The 19,643-nt window shown below is 38.7% G+C and overlaps 1 non-coding gene across 1 annotated transcript; it reads left to right on the plus strand.

Moving 5' to 3' along the window:
- Positions 1–18,183: 18,183 nt before the first annotated feature.
- Positions 18,184–18,292, plus strand: LOC148703786 (small nucleolar RNA R71). Its single transcript, XR_015982293.2, has one exon. It is a non-coding gene; the product is annotated as a small nucleolar RNA R71 (small nucleolar RNA).
- The last annotated feature ends 1,351 nt before the right edge of the window (positions 18,293–19,643 follow it).

The following is a 19,643-nucleotide window of genomic DNA, read 5'->3' on the forward strand; positions in this document are numbered from 1 at the left end:
CCTTTTAGATTCTTTACACCCTTGGCTGAAGAAAATCTCTCCTTTTTTTTGTTTGCAAGGGAATATTTATTGTATCTTTCATCGAGGTGTCCTTCAAGTTGAAATTTCTTGCTCATAAATCCTGTATCATTAGCAAAATCTTTTTCTTTCTTGAAGGAAAGTCATTAGTTTCTTCAAGATACAAAACATTCATACAACATATTTCTTAACTAGATGACTCAACATAAGATACGACAATAATTGAATATTGAGTCATTTTACTCAAGAGATTGCCTAAATATAAGCAAGCACATGTCACTTGAACTAAAGAGATAGTTTCATTAACCAAGATGGTTCAAGAACAAGCATGTGAGGCAATAGGAAGATTCATCAAGGTCAAATCAATTTCTTGTTTTCAGAATCAATTTAGCTTAGATTCTATTTGCTTAAGATAATTATCAATAAGATGTGCTAGCTAAGTTTTAATCAAATTATCTTAAACAGTTATTTCTATCAAAATTCAGATTGTTACATAGAATCAAAATGATAAACTATATTCTCAATAAAGGATCTAGTTTTAATAAGAATAGTATGAATTGATATTTCTACAACTAGTATCTTTTCATTGAATATTCTATATGCATTGCTTGAAGAGTAATATCCAAAGAAACACTGTTTTATCAGATTTGGCATATCTTTCATTGTTGAGAGCATAACATGTACAATTGAAAAACATGAAAGTGTGCAACATTTGATTTTTCTTTTTTTTTTTTTTGAGTTCACAAGGGGTTTTCTTCAAACATAGATCTAATAGAAACCTTATAATATGACAAGCTGTGATGATAGCATTAATTAAAAGTTACTATCACAAAGCATTGTTATTACACAAATTTTCCAAGAGTTCTATTTTTATGTTTTTATAACCCTATATGCAATGGTGTTCTTGGTGCAAGCACAATTGTATTCAATATCATTTTCTGTACAAAACTTATCAACAAATTGGTTTTCAAAGCTGTGCCATGAATTTTCACAGTTTGCAAACCTTTTTCATTTGAAACCTTTTGTAAGTTTGTGCCAAAGCAGAAAATATTTCAATTTAAGTGCCAAGAATAAAACCAACGTTAGCTTTGAGAAATCATCCATAATTACAAAGTCAAGAAGTTTATCTCCTAGGCTCACTATCCTAGAGATCCAAATAAGTTCTTATGGAGAATTTTCAAAGACTAAGAGGTGAAAATAATGTTTTCAGATTTTGAAATGATTCTAGTTTGTTTTTCTAGATGACATGCATAGCAAACTTTGACCTTGTAGAAATTAATTTAAGTAAGCCAAGGACAAGGTCTTTTGAGATTAAGTACATACTAGTATGAGTTGATTTTATGTGCCAAAAGTGGTTTCTTTAATCTTGGTATTCATAGTGCATATATTTAAAGGCATACCAAGTATACATTCTTATGTCTATGATCAATAAAAGATAATACCATTGATAAAAACTCTCAATCAAGCATATAAAGAATTCATAGAGTTATTCTTAATAAATTGATTAATCATTTAGCAACTTATCCAACAGTAAGTAAAGCATACTATAAAATGAAGTGATTTGATTATATTTTTAAAAATATCACCTATATCACAAAATTGATTAATACCTGCAATTCATGTTTTAATTAGATACTAAGGCAAAGAGAATGATGAGATGCAAGGATTACTAATTTCATTATTCTTTTCATTTCAATTACTTTTCTTAAGTATATTTTAAGTTTCATTCTTTAATATATGTCTAGAGCACGCAATGTCTAAATTAACATCTTTTGTTGGAGCCTTGAGTGCTAGATACACCTGCAGAAAATATTCAGATTTACAACTTAGGAACCTAAGCTCTTTTGGATCCTTGTAGGTTAGCTATTATTGTTCCTTTTGGAACCCATATTTTCTTAATAGCTATTTTGTCCATAGGCTTGCAGATTTTAGGATTACAAGGAGTGTATTTCTGCATCCTCTTGTTAAATTTAACAAACATAGATTTAACATGAGTAGTAGATAAACTTACAATTTTCTGTTTTTGCCTATTAGGTTCATCAGATAAATTAGAATTTGTTTTAGGATAGATAGTGGAGGATTTAACACATATGTCATTAAGGGATTTTTGTATGTACCAAGATTGATATCCTAATCCAGCCTTTTCAAATTCAGCTCTTTGATTATTTATCATTAAGTTCAGCTTTTCAGAGCTGATAGTAAATTTTTCAACTGTAGGCTTAAATTCGTTAACTTCTTTAGTTAACTTTTCATTATCTTCTAAAAGCAATTTATTATTTTTCTGAATTATATCATAGCTTTCAGCAAGAGATAGATTTTTCTGATTTAGCTTTTTATTCTTTAAACTAAGCTTCTTATATTCTAAGTATAGATCAGAAAAAGCATCATGAAGTTCAAATCAGATTGAGCTTCAGTATGTACTTGATTTTTGAATGAGAAATCACTTTGTATTCAAGTACATACCTCATCTTCATGTGCCACAAAGCATAGATTTTTAATTTCAGTTTGCTGCTCTTCTTCTTCAGAGCTAGTTTCAAATTCACTAGAAATGTTAGTGCATTCATATTTAACTTCAAGCATACTCCATATTTCCTTAGCAGTTATGCAAAAAAATATGTTATTAAGTTCACTATCATCCAATGCACGATATAGAATATTCATGGCTTTTGCATTTTGCTGAGCCATTTTCTTATCATGATTAGTATTTGTGTGTAGCCCATTGACTATGATACTCCATAAATCATAGTCATGTGCTTGAATGAAAATGCGCATGCGTGTTTTCCAATATGTGTAGTACCATTAAATAGTGGAGGTCTATCAATTAATTGTCCCTCTCCTAAAAAACTATCTATTTGAGTTGTCATGATCTTTGGCTCTTTGACGGTTAGGTCAAAGTCACAAGGCAAGAAATTATAGAGCACCTGCTCTGATACCACTTGTTGCCCAAGGTGACAACCCAAGAGGGGGGGGGGGGGTGAATTGGGTTTTTCTAAATTTTTGGTGCTTTAAAAGTTTTCTTGTTAAGAGCGGTGGAAGCTTTCTTAAGTTACTTGTGTGAACTTACCCTAGAGCAAGAATCAAATATAAAGCAAGAATAAATACAAGAACAAGCACAACACAAACAAGACAATGTATAGTGGTTCGGTACACCTCAAGCACCTACGTCCACTCTCCAAGCCTTTTCTTGGGAATTCACTATAATCCCTCGGATTACAGTTGGATTGTTTTCCGGGCTAACAATCCAAAACTTTTACAATTTGGTTTTTCGGGATCACCAATAACCTATGTTGGTTTTGCGGGCTCTCCAACAACCTAACATTGGTTTTGCGGGCTTACCAACAACCTACGTTGGTTTTACGGGCTCTCCAACAACCTACGTTGGTTTTACGGGCTTACCAACAACCTATGTTGGTTTTGCGGGCTCACCAACAATCTAACATTGGTTTTGCGTGAAGGGTTCTAGCATGTTATAATGCGTAGCGGAAGCTAGGGATTTTAAAAATTTTCTTAATAAAGTCCCTATGCATGAAACCCTTTTAAGCCTAGATCACCTTAATGATTACAATCAAATGATATAATATAAACGCAGAATTAGTAGAATACCTCAAACGCTAATTCAAAGTGTACAATCCCCACGAGGCGTCCAAGTGTTCGCCCTCCAATGGTGATCCACAGGAAAACTTGATTCAAGTCTTAAGCTCCAAGGACTTTGATCCTTAATGCAGAATTCTTCTAAAGAACTCTAATGGCTTGCTTTTCTTCCTTTCTATTTTTCTTTTTCCTTCTAAAAACACTTCTAACCTTTTTGTCCTAAAGAAGACCTTCTTGTCTAGGATTAGGACAACTTAAGAGTGATGTTAGAAAGAAAGAAGGCTTGTAAGAAAGAAGGGATATGTGAGAGAGAGAGTTGGATTGATTTCCGATGGAATAGAATTCACCGGGAGCATTCCTATTTATAGATGGCGTACGGATGCTTTTCCAAGAGATGCATCCTATCCATACATCCCTACATGAAGGGGCATGATAAGTGGATGGAGGCGTGATCAAATGAAGAGCCATCTCTAGGATGAGGCGCCAACAAAATAGGGAGGCGTATCATGTCAAGAGGTGGTTATGGCATCCTTATCCAAAACACCTCATGCGGCATTCTCTTTCTTCACGCCATCATAAGTCCATCTTCATGCCATCTGATGTTGACCAAGTCAACATCAAATGCTGATCCATCACGCCATGAATCTTGATCATCCATCATCTCATGATGAAGATCCAATGGCTAGAATGCAAGGCGCCATGAGTAGGGGAGTTATGTCATCATCCAACGGTTCTAGGATGATCTAATGGTCCCAATTCAAGACGCCTCATCATAATCATATTATGTCTTCATCCAATGGCTGATGAAGATCAAATGGTCATGATTAAAGGCCTTTCTTAACCCAATCTAATTGGGTCAAACCAACTCACCATTATGTCTTCATCCAACGGTAGATGAAGATCTAACGGTCAAAAATAAATGATTTATCAAATCTAATCCAATTAGACTCAAACCAAGCCAATTAGGTGCCAACTCTTGGCTAACCCATATTAGAATATGATCTAATCAAATTAGATCAATTAAGAATCAGATTCGAATCCAATTTGAAACAGATTCGAATCCAATTTGAATCAGGAGCTAAGGTTTGCAACACCTGCTAGGATGTTTATCTTGCAAATATGATCTAATCCAATTAGACCCTTGATAAGTTTTCTTGTGTGTGACCCATTGGGTTTCATACTTAGCCAGCAATAGGTGTGAGTGCGAGTTGACCCAACTTGATTAGAACTCTTCTAATCGATTTAAGTCCAAACTGCGCGAATCCGAACTTAACAATTAGAATCCTTTCTAATTGGTGATCGAATTAAACTCTTTAATTCGATCAAACCTATAAGACAAGATTGACGTCTAGCAACATATCATGTCTATCCGGAAAATATGAAATTTGGTAGAAATACCAAAAATACCCTTCAGTGGCAAGTTACCGTGCAATTTAATTCTTTAATCAAACTGCATCCCAAATATGTATATGAGTATGAATATATGTCAAACTCAATTTCATATTCATATTTTTCTCAATCTTTTAATGATAATTCAAATAATGAAATATTTAGAAACTCTTTCTAATTTTCATTCTGCTTTGATCAAAGGCTTTCTGAATTATCATATGATTAGAATAAATAGGATGCTATCTTCTCTTACTAGAAGTGATTAATTCCTTGTTGACCTACTCATAATCTTCGTACATAATTCACCATATCCAGAAGACCTCGTACACAACTTATTGTCATGAATGAGTGTAAACCAAAATATGGGTTCATGTGCACAAGATACCATGGTGATCTCAGGTCATAGGATCAGTTGCACAACTCCCACTAAGAGAATCATCTTTTGACATGTAAGTAAGACTTCATAAGATTTCTCTTTGTAGGTCAATTTAGTAAACTCATTCTTCTAATGAGCACCCACATCTTTGTATTAGTATCTCCACACAAATGATTGTGAGATCAATCATCCTCTGCATCGAGCATACATAAGACATGCCAGTCTTTCCGGTAATCATTGATCCCCGACTCAATGTACCAATGACTGGGAATATTTAATATTAGGATTTTAGGATTTTAAGTCTCACTAGTATGATCTCATCATAGTCTTAAAACCATTGCCCTAATTTAAGAAGTTTATCATAAATATAATCAACAGCATATGATAAAACATAACGCCTTTATTCATATTTAAATGTCATGTACATGATTTGGACAAATCAAAAGAAAAAACCTTTCGCAATACATATTGCGATTGGCTTGTAGGGCATCTACTCTTTCATTGCGGGCTCACCAACAACCTACGTTGGTTTTACGGGCTTACCAACAACCTACACCGTTGGTTTTACGGGGAATCAGACCTAGACCCTGACTCCAAAATAAAATATTGATGTGGGATTAATACCTTTTATGATAGAAAAAAATTGTGGATCTGATCCTTGACTTTGCAGCCATGCACACGAATGGCCTCTATGAGAAGTACACGCGAAGCCCTAGGTAGATCGTCTTCCGCGGGAGTGCTAGCTCGCGCAGGAACGTTGTAATGGTTGAAGCTTTCCCCTTCTAAACACTCAACCTTTGATTGTTCTTCAAGAAGATGGAGGATGGACGTGAGGAAGAAGGAGAAGAAGGGATGGAGGCCCTCAGAGAATTTTTTCAGAATTTTTTGAAACCTCTAAATATGGTATATCTTGAACCCAAGGCATGGGGGTCTTTTATAGCCAAAAGACCACTCCACGCCTCACACCTAATTTAGCCAACTAATTTGGCTGATAAAATTTCTAAAAATTTTTGGTGGTTTGGCAGCTAAGAGAAAATAAACATATCCAAATTTCGTGCATTTTGGATCCCTAAAAGATAGGAATTCATGCATCCAAAGTTCAGCCGCAGACCACCCTATTTCATGCACCATGCAATTCCTATAAATTAGGAAATTCATCTAAATCTTTTTAGAAAGGTTTAAGACGCCATTTTTATAGGAAATATAACCCCACGCCTCCTCTCTTCTCACGCCAATTTTTGGCCAAAAATAAAGAAGATAGGCATAGAAAATATTGGGGATAAATTAAGGTGTCATTCTTCTCCAAGAAGATAAGGATGGGTTCCTAAAATTTAGAGATTCTTCTCCTTATCCAATTCTGATTATTTGGACTCATAATCCTCATCAAATAAGGTCTTCTACTTGATTTGGATCAAGCCCAATCCAATTGGGTCAAGTCCCATCAATTGGGTCAAGCTCAATCTACTTGGGTTGAACCCAATCCAATTAGATCAAACCCTGATGTAGCCCAAATTGAATCCTATTCAATTTGGCTCAACCTAAGCCCAATTACTCAATCAAATTGAATTCATTAGCAATCTAATTGCTAATTAGCCTCCAATAATTCAATAATTATTTTAATGCAACTTTTGCTTTGGATAATTTGTCAATCGAATTGACCAAATTACCCCTGAATGATTCTTAATCATCAATCAGCCATTTGATCAACCTAGAAACTTCTATGCGTGTGACCTCATAGGTTCGAACCTAAGCCGGTAGTATAGGAACGTCTTCCTATACTAATGGATGTGACCATCTAGCAATGGTACCCGACGTCCGGATAGGCCGAATATATGCGAAGCAAATATTCTGGAACCCTGGACTATGGTTACTGTATAATTCAATCCTTTTGACTCCTAATGCCAGGATGACTTAGAGCTCACTGTCAACCCTATAATTAGTACATCCATTATGTGATTAACTTTAGATATCCCGTGACTCCTCACTGAGATTACCCTGGCCAAGGTTTTGCTAAATTAATCACAAGACATTATCTCCTGTTTGCAGGAGGGGTCAATTCCATCTCGACTCACAACTGACTACGCAAGTACTTGACTGCACCCAGTGACCTTCCGTCACTGAATTAGAAATTCAGGTAGTCCGGTACCAAAGTACAGTGAGTTGCTTGCTAGTCACAGGTTGCGATCTCAGGTCAGAGGGCCAAACTTATACCCATATCCACTCGGAACATCTCTCGACAGTAGAGCGTTCCGGAATTGGTCACGTTCAGTGAAATGTACTCCTACACTTCACCTGTATGGCATACCAGTGTCTCCACACTCCTTGGTTAAGAGGACAACCAACGTATATGTCACACAACGACCTAATCTCGATAATGTTGTCGTCCTAGTAACAACATATCATTTGGTCGCGAACAAGTTTAAGGACTCAAAGATAAATCCTCCTTTATCATAACATAAGTCCTAAGGACTTCATCATATAAGAGTTCATTTGAAGATGAAATGATGAATAATACCAAATAATACTTTATTAATTTGTCAATTCATTTACAAAATTCAATCATCAATATGCTGACGATTGACATTTAGGATACAATTCCCAACAACTCCCACTTAGCCTAAAGCCAATCGGCACAGTATCTAATACCCATCTTCGACTTGTGTTCGTTGAACTCTTTGATGCCGAGGACTTTGGTAAATGGGTCAGCCAGATTTTCTTTTGTGTCAATCTTCTGAAGATCAATATCACCTCGTTCTATAATCTCTCGAACCAGGTGATAGCGTCGCAGAATATGTTTGGTCCGCTGATGTGCTTTAGGTTCCTTTGCCTGAGCTATGGCTCCAGTGTTATCATAAAATATAGGAACTGGACCATCAATGGAAGGTGCCACTCCCAGCTCGGTGATGAACTTGCGCAACCATACGGCTTCCTTGGCTGCATCAGATGCTGCGATGTATTCTGCTTCACATGTAGAATCTGCCACTGTATGCTGCTTGGAATTCTTCCAGCAGATGGCCCCATCCTTAAGAGTGAAGATATATCCCGACACGCTCTTGCTATCATCTTGATCTGACTGAAAACTTGAATCGGTATATCCCTCAAGTTTTAAGTCAGAATCACCGTAGACAAGCCACTGATCTTTAGTATTTCTCAAATACTTAAGGATGGTTTTTACAACCTTCCAGTGGTTGCTACCTGGATCAGACTGGTATCTACTCACTACTCCTAGTGAGTATGCCACATCTGGTCTAGTACATGTCATGGCATACATTATAGATCCCACTGCCGAAGCATATGGAATTCTATCCATACTCTCTCTTTCTTGAGAGGTTGTCGGACAATCCCTTTTAGAGAGGTTAATTCCATGGCCCATTGGAAGATAGCCTTTCTTGGAATTAATCATACTGAACCTTTTCAGTATAGTATCAATGTATGTGGATTGGGATAATCCAAGCAATCTTCTAGATCTATCTCTATAGATCTTCATCCCTAGGATGTAAGATGCTTCTCCCAAATCCTTCATGGAAAATTAAGATGATAGCCAAACCTTTATTCCTTGTAATGCAGAAATGTCATTCCCGATTAAAAGAATGTCATCCACATACAAAACAAGAAATATGATAACTGAACCATTTGCCCATTTATAAATGCAAGGTTCCTCTTCATTCTTAATGAAGCCATATGTTTTGATTACCTTATCAAAACATATATTCCAACTCCGTGAAGCTTGCTTTAATCCATAAATGGATTTTTGAAGCTTGCACACTTTAGACTCATCTGCAGATGTAAAACCTTCAGGTTGTATCATATACACTTTCTCTTCTAAATCTCCATTTAGAAATGCGGTCTTTACATCCATTTGCCAGATTTCATAGTCTAAATGTGCTGCTATCGCAAGCACAATCCGAATGGACTTGAGCATTGCCACAGGAGAAAACGTCTCGTCATAGTCAATACCATAACGTTGACGATAACCCTTGGCAACCAGACGGGCTTTATAGGTCTCTACTTTTCCGTCTGTGCCCCGTTTCCTTTTGAATATCCATTTACACCCTATGGGTTTAATTCCTTCGGGTGGGTCAACTAATGTCCAAACATCATTGACCTTCATGGATTCCATTTCGGATTGCATGGCTCCAAGCCATTTATCAGAGTCATACCTCTGCATTGCATCCATATATGTGATCGGATCCTCATCGTTTTCATCAAGTTCGATAGGATCCCTATCCCGGACCAAGAAACCATAGTATCTGTCCGGCTGACGTGGTACTCTACCCGATCGCCTTAATGGTGCATCTAATATGGGTTCTGAATCTGATCTAATCAAATCTGACTCAATTGGTTTAGTGGATGGTGTCGGATCTTCTACATGTTGAACTTTTCTAAGCTCAACATTAGAGCTTTTAGTTCCTTCACTAAGGAATTCTTTCTCTAAGAAAACAACTCTATTGCTTACGAACAATTTTTGTTCTTCAGCAAAGTAGAAGTAATATCCTTTAGTTTGGATAGATTAAAATGGTGTAGGGATCCAGAATCTCCTTTAATAATATCAAGTTCATGCAATAAATTCTATGATTCTTTTGTTTTCTTTTAAAAATTATAAGCAGATAAAATTTAATTATTGAGTATGTTCTTGATAACATGAATTCTCTTTTTAAGCATTCAACGTGCCTTAGAACGTCAACGATGAATCAAATAATTGAGAAAGACATGTATCAATAAGCATAAATCATAAAAGAATTTCCAACATATGAGAATCATAACATAATCAAAAGATAAATCGTATAAAGCAAAGGATTAGAATTTACATCATGAACTCGGTACACCAAAGGATCCTCCTTCACCCATCACCAAGGATTTTAGCTCAACATCTTCCTCACTCTTTCTCACTCTTTTTTTTTTTTTAATAACAGAAACAGGGCATCCCCTGTTTCTTTCTATTTTTTTCTTTTTCTTACTACTGCAGCAGCCCGGCTCCTCTGTTTTCTTCTTCAAATCCCCCCTCCTGTTCTTCCTCCTCCTCCCCTTCTTATAGATCGCCGGAGCATGGAGTGGAGGAGAAGCGGGTGCGGGATCTCGGGAGGTAGCTGTGGAGGTGATTGCGGGAAGGAAGCTGGCTGCGTGATTCCTTGGATGCGGAAGGAAGGAGGCGCGGGCTGAGGCTGAGGAGGAGCGATCGTGGGAGGCTGGATCACGGAACGACGGGAAGAAGCTGTGGAGGTGATTGCGGGCAGATCACGGCAGATTGCTCGCGCTGAGGGGGTCTGATGCTGGTCCGGCAGATGGCTGAGAGCGCGGGAGAAGCGGACACGGTGGATGCCGGATGAATCGCGAAGGCTGGGATCAGGGAAGACGTTGACTGCGGAAGCTTGAAACGGGGAAAGAAAACGATGCGGGATGCTGGGCGGCTTCACAGGCTCGGGTGGACGCTAGGATATGTGGTTGCACGCTGAAGAACGAAGATGGAGGAAGCTGGGAGACGATCACGGGCATGGGACGACGCGCGGATGCTGTGGAGGCAGATGGACGCAGGCGGATGAGGTGGGCGGTGATTGCGGAAGGAAGGAGTGCGTTCATGAGGAGCTTGGATGCGGGTCCGGCAGGTGGCTAAGGGCGCGGGAGATCCAATTGCAGATCTTCTTGGCTTGATGAATCTAAGCCCTTAGATGTTTCATTACACATTGCCTCCAGATGACTGCCATGTATCCCTCTGGTGCAAGTGTGCTTGACCAGGTTCAATTCTGTTCCAGTGTAATCAGGCTTGAAGTCGACCAAATGCACATTTAAACTCTGATTTACGATAATCTGTACCAAATAAAATATAAAATTAATGCAGCCCTTTTATCATTATTTGTTAGCAATAAAATATTAATTTAAGCAACGTATAGAACGCACTTTTGTGCTCTCATCACACCCCCCAACTTGCTTATTGCTAGTCTCTAGCAATTAACGGGCAAACGGTAAAATGAGGGCACAAAAGATGTTGTCTAACCTATGACTTTTTTTTTTTATTATTGAAGCTGAAGATACAAAACTAAGATACGTACCCATTTTCGTAGGGCATTACGATTGCACTTAGCATGTTGTTGGACATACTCGGCCGCTGTGCGGGCCATACCCGCGGGGTCCCTGAGCAGCACAGGGAGGGTCACTGTCAGCATGTCCTGCCGCCTGCCAACGGCGATGGCCTGGTTAGTAGGTGGGCCATACCGAGGGTCCCTGAACCCATGGCGAGGCCAGGTCGGAGTCCGGGGTTGGGCGAGGCCTTGGTCGGAGTCGACTCGTGGCGCTGCCTTTGGTGGGGTTTAAGGAAATAGAGTTGCGCCTTCACTAACACCGGTCGGTTTTGGTGTAATGGTAGCGCTTGATCCTGACAATTGGTATCAGAGCCAGAGGTCTCGAGTTCGAAACCCAGGCATCGCGTTGGGGGGGGAATGTTGGACATACTCGGCCGCTGTGCGGGCCATACCCGCGGGGTCCCTGAGCAGCACAGGGAGGGTCACTGTCAGCATGTCCTGCCGCCTTATGGCCTGGTTAGTAGGTGGGTCATACCGAGGGTCCCTGAACCCATGGCGAGGCCAGGTCGGAGTCCGGGGTTGGGCGAGGCCTTGGTCGGAGTCGACTCGTGGCGCTGCCTTTGGTGGGGTTTAAGGAAATAGAGTTGCGCCTTCACTAACACCGGTCGGTTTTGGTGTAATGGTAGCGCTTGATCCTGACACATGTGCAACAAGCCGTTAAACCCTTAGGTTACCCTAGTGGACGAGTGTTGTCTCGTGAGGGTTTTCAGAGATGTTACCCACAAACATCATGAATAAAATGATATATAATGAAATTTAAGTCAATGCACACGTGTTATATATTTTTCTCAAGCATGGCAACTATCAAAGCAAGGGTAATACTAAAGTGTAGTATGCATAAACAGATGACTTTCTTAGAGCACTAATACCTCCACCACAACATGGTACCGCTTGACTTTTAGGTGCACTACTCAAGTTCACAGGTGTTTATTACAGTTTATTAGAGCCTGATCCATCAAATTTTCAGAATATCTCATGTTGTCTAAATTTTGTCAAGAATGGTTCGCATATAAAGAAGGAGCTATCAATCCCAACTAAACATCCAAAGTACACAGAGTTCCAAATTAATGGAGTCAAACCAGCCATTACCACATATCCCTGGGTCAGTCTGACCAACCTTATTCATGCTTATTTTTATTTTTAAACACATATGACGATTATAATAATCCAACCTCCTTAGGCTCTAGTAAGGTCCATGTAGCGAGTTTTCGGCCAAGGACTCCTGATCCAGTTGGCTCAAGGCATTAGGTAAAACACCCCTCGGGCTTAATTACTCGAACCAGACTACACCACGAGGTCAGACTTGTCATCTTTTTTTTTTTTTTTGCCAATAAAGAGAGAAGGTAAACTGAACCATATAACGTGACTGCATTGTGACTATAGGTCAACCAAGGTCGGAACATAAGGCACTTAGGTGATCTAGCTAGGGTATTCAACTTCTATCTTTATGTGAAAACCAAATCATGAACCTTATAGTACGAACAAGGATACTCATACTTCTTTTACAGATATGGCTTAATAAAAATGCATTAAACAACTGTGAACTCCTGAGGCCTTCCTATAATCATTAAATACATGTGCGGGGATCTAATAATAGGTCTCTGATCAGTCATAATATGCATGTGTTCCTTGCCGTAATAGTTGCACAAACTCAATATGAAAATACATGTGCATTTACTTAGAAAAGAAAGTAATAGAATAAATTAAATGCAAAAGCATTTTTTTTTTTTTTTGCAAAATACTTCCCTCCCCCCAACTTAAACATTGCATTGTCCTCAATGTAATAGATACAAGAAAATTATAATGAAAGACAGTAGAGAAAATAACATTGGAGAGAAGAGGAATACCTGAGCTGTTGATATCCAGAAAATAAAACCTACAAAACTAGAGAAATAATCCTAACTAATATACACATACCTTTGCCTTCATGTTCAGTCATAAGAAGGCTCCCCCAAGAAAAAGAAATCTTCTTCATCTGCAAAATTCTCAAGAAAAGGTTTAAGTCTGTGTCCATTTACCTTAAAAATTCTACCATCTCGTGGATTCTCAATCTCAACCGCCCCATGTGGAAAAACAGTTTTTATAATGTAAGGACCTGTCCATCTCGATCGCAACTTACCAGGAAACAGATGTAAGCGGGAATCATATAAAAGAACTTTTTGCAAAGGTTCAAAAGATTTTTTTAAAATTGATTTATCATGTAAGATCTTCATTCGTTCTTTGCAAATTTTAGCATTGTCATAAGCATCTCTGCGAATCTCATTAAGCTCGTTTAATTGCAATTTTCTAGCTAGACCGGCATCTTGTAAATCAAAATTCAATTTTCTAATTGCCCAATACGATTTATGTTCTATTTCTACAGGCAGATGACACGCTTTTCCGTAGACTAGCCGGTAGGGAGACATGCCAAGATTGGTTTTGTATGCAGTACGATAAGCCCATAATGCATCTGATAGTTTCAAGGACCAATCTTTCCGTGATGGGTTCACCGTTTTCTCTAAAATACGCTTGATTTCCCTATTGGCTAATTCTACTTGGCCACTAGTTTGCGGGTGATATGGGGTAGCAACTCTGTGGGTGACACCATACTTTTTTAATAATGTCTCAAAAGGCTTATTACAAAAGTGTTTTCCACCGTCACTGATTATAACCTTAGGCATCCCAAATCGTGAAAAAATATTTTCTTTTAAAAACTTTAGGACAGGTTTGTGATCATTGGTCTTACAAGCGACAGCTTCTACCCATTTGGACACATATTCGACACCGACTAAAATGTACTCATATCCAAAAGACGGTGGGAATGGGCCTATAAAATCGATGCCCCAACAATCGAAAATTTCGATAATAGTAATGGGTTGAAGAGGCATCATTTGCCTACGAGTTAGACTTCCAATACGTTGACATGGATCACATGTTCTGCAGAACTCGTGGGCATCTTTGAACATAGTAGGCCAATAGAAACCACATTGCAAAACTTTTGCAACAGTTTTCTTAGAGGCAAAGTGTCCACCGCAAGCATCAGTGTGGCAGAAAGAAAGTACGCTTTGTATATCATGATCCGGTATGCATCGTCTAAAGATTTGATCGTTGCAATATTTAAATAAATAGGGTTCGTCATAGTAATAATTCTTTACTTCGCGCAAGAAAATTTTTCTATCTGTCGACCCCCAATGTTCTGGCATCCGGTTTGTAACAAGAAAATTTACAATATCTGCATACCATGGCATACTAGAAAGTGCAAACAACTGCTCTTCAGGGAATGAGTCCTTGATGGAAAATTGTGGCACTGAATCATGAAAAACTAATCGTGATAAATGGTCAGCAACCACATTCTCTACTCCTTTTTTATCTTTGATAGTGATGTCAAATTCTTGGAGTAGAAGTATCCATCGTATTAAGCGTGGTTTGGCCTCTTTCTTATCCAACAAATATTTTAGCGCTGCATGGTCCGTGAAGATAATAATAGGAGCACCAAGGATATAAGAGCGAAATTTGTCTAAGGCAAATACTACTGCAAGCAATTCCTTCTCGGTGGTAGTGTAATTCATTTGAGCATCGTTTAAGGTTTTGCTTGCATAGTAAATGACATATGGCTTATTATCCTTGCGTTGTCCTAAGACAGCTCCTATTGCATAGTCGCTAGCGTCGCACATAATCTCAAAAGGTAATGACCAATCGGGTGGTCGAACGATGGGTGCAGTGCTAAGCATAGACTTTAACTTCTCGAATGCATCTTGGCAAGTTTCAGTCCAATTGAACGGTGTATCAAGGGATAGAAGATTACATAATGGTCGAGATATGACACTAAAGTCCTTGATGAATCTCCTATAAAATCCGGCGTGACCCAAAAATGATCTAACATCTCTAACCGTCTTGGGTGCAGGTAGCTTAGCAATTAAATCAGTCTTAGCTCTATCTACTTCCATGCCCTTCGATGAAACAATATGTCCTAAGACAATTCCCTTTGGCACCATGAAGTGGCATTTCTCCCAATTCAGTATCAAATTCTTTTCCATACATCGAGCTAAGACAGCTTGTAAATGTGACAGGCAATCATCAAATGTGTCGCCAAAAACGGAGAAGTCGTCCATGAACACTTCCAAAAATTTCTCGTTCATGTCTTCAAAGATGCTGAGCATGCATCTTTGGAATGTTGCAGGTGCATTACACAACCCGAATGGCATTCATCGGAAAGCAAATGTGCCAAAAGGACAAGTGAAGGTAGTCTTCTCTTGATCTTCTGGTGAAATTTCAATTTGATAATATCCCGAATAGCCATCAAGAAAACAATAGAAAGCATGCCCTGCAACTCTCTCCAATACTTGGTCTAGGAAGGATAGAGGAAAGTGATCCTTTCGTGTGACCAAATTCAGCTTTCGGTAGTCAACACACATGCGCCAACTCGTCGGGACACGAGTTGGAACTAGTTCACCTTGTTCATTTTCTACTACCGTCAAACCCGATTTCTTAGGAACGACTTGAGTAGGGCTTACCCACTTGCTGTCAGAAATTGGGTAAATAATACCCACGTCAAGCAACTTGAGGACTTCTGCCTTAACCACATCTCTCATTGTAGGATTTAACCTTCGTTGCATTTGCCTTGTGGTTTTGGCATTATCCTCCAAATATATCCGGTGCGTGCAAACTAAGGGGCTAATCCCCTTCAAGTCGGCAATAGACCACCCTAAAGCTCCTTTATGATTCTTTAGAACACCAAGTAATTTTCTTTCTTGGTCATGATTAAGATCAGATGAGATAATTATAGGGTAAGTGTCCTCGGGTCCAAGAAAGGCATACTTGAGTTCCTTCGGTAAAGGTTTTAACTCGAGCTTAGGCACTTGCTCATGGGATGGTACTATCTTTGCTTCTCGAGGTGGCAACTGTTCAAATTTTTCTACTTTTGGTCTCCACCCATTGATCATCATGGCGTTCGAAAAATTCATACTAGGTTTGACCAACAAATCATCTTTATTGGTGCCATTAGAACACCAATCAATTAAACTATCGCCGGATGGATCGTTAAATGCTTCAGCTAACAAATATTCCTCCGCGATAGTTTCAACCCAATCAACCTCCTTACTCTCTTCGGGATCATTAGGTTGTTTGCACACATTAAAAATGTTCAGTTCTAAGGTCATGTTACCAAAAGAAAGCTTCATGACGCCATTCCTACAATTAATCAATGCATTAGAAGTTGCAAGGAATGGACGTCCTAAAATGACCGGAATCTGAGACTGTGAGTTCGAAGCCGGATGTGTGTCCAATACGATAAAATCGACAGGAAAATAGAACTTGTCTACTTGGACTAATACATCCTCGACAATCCCCCTTAGAATTTTAACTGACCTGTCAGCTAATTGCAAAGTGACGGAGGTTGGCTTCAACTCACCTAAACCAAGTTGCTCATATACAGAATATGGCAACAAATTCACACTTGCCCCTAAATCTAACAATGCTCGCTCTATCCTAAAGTCGCCTATGATGCATGAAATGGTTGGGCAACCTGGATCTTTATATTTAGGGAGAATGTTGTGCTGCAAAATAGCACTCACATTTTCAGTTAAAAATGCCTTCTTCTTAACATTTAATCGGCGTTTGACAGTACACAAGTCCTTCAAAAATTTGGCATATGAGGGTACTTGTTTGATTGCATCAAGAAGAGGTATGTTGATCTTTACTTGTTTAAAAAGCTCAAGAATTTCAGAATTAGGTTCGAGCTTTTGCAACGGCTTTAACCGTTGTGGAAAAGGTGGAGGAAAAGGACATTCAACTTTCTTAGTAGAAGTTGGGACCTCAACTTCTTCTTTGTCCCTTTCATCAACTTTGGGAGCATCAGAATTAGAAGTGACCTGCGGTCTCAATGGGACGGTTTGATCAATGACTTTCCCATTACGCAAAGTCATGATGCTCTTTGCATGCTCTGTATGCGAACTAGAAGGAGCCGTATTATTACTACCGTGCACTTGTGGGTTAGGTTGGGGTTGAGCTGGAAGCTTACCCTTCTCTTGGGTACTTAGGACGGTAGTCAACATTGACAATTGGTTCCTTATGTCTTCAAAATTTCGAGTATTTTGAGCATTGATATTAGCTTGACCTTGTAGAAACGTTTGTATGGATTGCAAGGTATCCTCGATATTTGGCTTTTGAGAGGGTGGTGATGCAAAAGTAGGATGTGCAGGTGGAGGAGCTGAATGGTGTGACTGTTGAGGATGATCGTTTCTCCACCTAAAGTTTGGATGATTCTTCCAACCAGGGTTATAGGTATTCGAGTATGGATCGTTATAAGGCTTTTGGTAGGAGTTCATAGCATTTGCTTGATCGTGCAAGACTTCTTTGAATGCCGGTATGGTGGGACAATCTGTAGTGGTATGACCTGACATATCGCAGATACCACAACACTCGTTTCTAAGCTCTATAGTCTTGACAGGCTCAACCTTCCTAAGCTCAATTTCTTCTATCTTCCTAGTGAGGGCTGCCATTTTAGCATGAAGATCATCCTCAGTTCTGAGGTTATAAAGGCCTCCATGTACAGAGCTAGTAGGCTTAGGCAAAGACTTGTTGTTTCTATCCCCGTTATCCCAAAGTTGGGTAGTCTCAGCAAGGGAATCCAAATACTCCCATGCCTCATCAGGGTGTTTTTCTAAAAATCTACCATTGCACATGGTCTCTACAAACTGTTTCAACTGTGGAGATAAACCTTCATAAAAGAAGCTAATGGTTCTCCAAGTTTCGAATCCGTAATGAGGGCATGAGAGAAGAAGGTCTTTAAATCTTTCCCAACATTCATAAAATGTTTCATTATCTTTTTGATGGAAATTGCTGATATGTCTTTTCAAAAAGTTGGTCCTTTGTGTGGGGAAGAACTTCTTTAAAAATTCTCTCTGCATATCTTGCCAATTTCTTATTGATCTAGGTCGCAAAGAGTTTAGCCATGTTTTGGCCTTATCCTTTAGAGAGAAAGGAAACAATGTCAACTTGAGGACATCCTCGGTGACATTTGGCACTCTAAATGTAATGCTCAATTCTTCAAAATCCTTTAAATGAAGATACGGACTTTCGGACTCTAACCCATGAAACTTGGGCAACAATTGGATTACCCCTGGTTTGATGTCAAAATGTCCTACATTATCTGGAAAAATTATGCATGAAGGTTGACTAGTCCTAGCCGGTTGTAGGTATTGTCTTAGAGTCATAACATGGGGTTCTCGTTCTCGATTGTGGTGACTCCCCGCATCTTCATTTAGATCAGCCATCTCACAAGGTGTGAGATATTGCGAAGGAATTTCAGAGGTATGTCCTAAGGGATGATCTAAAGTTGTACGACTTAATCGACCGGTGTCGTCCCTATTCCACTTTAGCATGCAAAATAATTTCCTCTCTTTTTTTTTCCTTTTTTTTTAAAAAAATGAAAAAAATAAATATAAGTACCAACTAAAGATACCCTAAAACGACATCCTAAAATAAAAATCCTATTCACAGTCAAACATGCAACAAAACATTACACCTCAATTTCTAATGTTTTTCTTAAATTTCTAGACAGCTCCTAACTGGTTTGAAGAGGGCACCTAAGCCTCCAATCCGGTCTAATGAACCGAGTTGACCAGGTAAGCTCCCAGGTAAGTGGAGGGGTCACGATGCGTTCGCAAAGGTCCCACTTAAAACCCACTTGCCTCGAACAGATGACTGTCTCCCTTATAGGGACAAAGCTTGCCTAGACATCAACTAAGCCACAGAGCGAAATTGGTGCAACTTTCGGTGGTCTTCGTCCTATTGAGCTCGAATGTCCTTAGGGGCCAACGTCTAGTTGATTTTAGTTAAGCTTAGGATATTTATGCACTGGGGTGATTTTTGGGCTAAGGACGAGTGATGAAATTCCGACCTTATCTTTTTAAATGGGTTCAGCCCTTAGAATATTTTATGCTGATGCCTTATACTATATGTAACAATCAAGAGATTTTTTTTATTTAATATTTTATGGCATGACATTAAATTTCATTGAATAGGTGATCAAGCAAATTAATTATTTTTTTTTTAAATTTTATGAGTTGACGTTTGAAATTTGAATTCTGAAATTTGAAATTTGAAATTTAAAATTTTAGATTTTTTTTTCTTTTTTTTATTTTTGAATAATCACCCTTGATCTTTTCTTAAAGTTTTTTTTTCTTAAATTTTCAATTAGCAACAAGGGTTAA

Source organism: Phoenix dactylifera, chromosome 3 (assembly GCF_051530095.1).
Source record: "Phoenix dactylifera cultivar Ajwa chromosome 3, Ajwa_hap1_PhDact_Kaust_v1.1, whole genome shotgun sequence".
Taxonomy (NCBI): domain Eukaryota; kingdom Viridiplantae; phylum Streptophyta; class Magnoliopsida; order Arecales; family Arecaceae; genus Phoenix; species Phoenix dactylifera.